The sequence below is a fragment of the Taeniopygia guttata genome, chromosome 30 (genome assembly GCF_048771995.1).
Source record: "Taeniopygia guttata chromosome 30, bTaeGut7.mat, whole genome shotgun sequence".
Taxonomy (NCBI): domain Eukaryota; kingdom Metazoa; phylum Chordata; class Aves; order Passeriformes; family Estrildidae; genus Taeniopygia; species Taeniopygia guttata.
Window position 1 is genome coordinate 7,209,175 of NC_133055.1, and position 1,757 is coordinate 7,210,931.

The window sequence follows — 1,757 nt, forward strand, 5'->3', positions numbered from 1 at the left end:
CATAGTGGTCTTTGTTGTTCACGAAGCCCCAGAGAGTAACACTGACCTCCTGGTTCAGTGCAGTGTCACTTGGCCTTGTAAAACCTCACCTTGTTGGATCCAGCCTGTCCAGGTCTCCATGTAGAGCCCTCCTACCCTCCAGCAGATCCATACTCACACCCAGTTTGGTGTCATCTGCAAATTTGATGATGGTGGACTCAGTCCCCTCATCCAGATCATCAGTGTAGATATTGAAATCCACGTTGGCTGGCTCTGACCCCTCAGCCATCCTGTGGGTGCCCTGTGGTGGCACTCAAGGTGATCTGTTCCATAACCTTGCTGGGCACCGAGGTCAGGCTGACAGGCCTGGAGCTCCCCAGCTCCTCCTTCCAGCCCTTCTTGGGGATGGGCTCACACTGGCACCTCCAGTGCTCTGGGACCTCCCTGGTGAGCCAGGACTGATGGTAAATGATGGGGAGCAGCTTGGGGAGCTCATCCACCAGCTCCCTCATCCCCCTAGGCTAGATTCCATCCCATACACCTGTGAGAATCTGAGTGCTTCAGCTCATCACCAACTGCTTCCTCCTGGATCACAGGGGGCTGTTCTGCTCCCTGTCCCCATCTACCAGCTCAGGAGAACACTTGTCCTGAGGACAACCTGTGTACTTGTTGAAAATTGAGACAAACAAGGTGTAAAATCGTTTAGCCTTTTCCTTCTCTTTAGTTACTTTATCTTTAGTTCCCTGTGTAGGAGCTGAGCTTGTGACCCCTTTATCTTTAGTTGTATTCTCCACTGCATCCAATAAAGAATAGAGATTCTCCTTCTCCCTGCCTTTGCTACAAAATTTTATGTAAAACTTTTGTTTTTTTTACAGAAATCAACAGGTTAAGTTCTGTTTGAGCTTTCACCTCTCTAATTGTCTTTCTGCATAGCCTAAGGGCATTGTAAAACACTTCCTGTGTTGCCACTCCTTTTTTCCTCTGAGTTCCCAGGAAAGCTGTATGGGCAGCCAGGACGGTAATTTTCATCACTAGCTCATCTTTTGCCACACTGGGATAGGCAGCTCCTTCCCCATTAAGACAGCTTTCTTGAAATGTGTTCTTCCTTCCTAAACACCTTCCTTTTTAAGGGCAGCTTTTGTTTAAAATATCAGTACCTGATTCAGTACTCCCCAAATCAGAATCCTAAAAAGGCCAAAGTCTGCCCTTCCTAATTCCAGTGTAGAAGATTTGTTGCTGCCCTCTGCAGAGCTTCCTGCCCTCCAGCACAGCCACACTCCCACCAGCTTGGTGTCACCTGGGAACTGACCAAGGCTGCCCTCTATCCCTTTGTCCAGATCAGCAATAAAGAGATGTAAATGGCCGGGCCAAAGTCTCCAGTTTTGGGGATGCCCCTGGATGTGACTCCATTCCTCAGCTGCTCTGAGTGCCAGGGCTTGGATGAGGGAAATGGTGGGGTGGGGGTATGGAGGAAGTGTTTTTGATTGTCAGCTGTGAAAAGCTTTGATTTTCATATCTATTCAGACTGCATTAGGAGGTGCTGGGGATCAATGGCAACTGGACATTGCTGATCTCAATCTATCAACAGGAAAAGAAAATTTAACAGGAGAAAACTATTATCTTGGCATTGTTTTCAATTCAAGTAGATTCATCTCGAATAAACTTTTGAAATCTTTCTAATTAACCACAGAAGAATTGAAGAGTTGAATTATTCCCATGGGCTTGTCTTGTTTGGGTGTTTTGAACAACTGTTTATGAGCTTTCTCTCTGAATTCCTG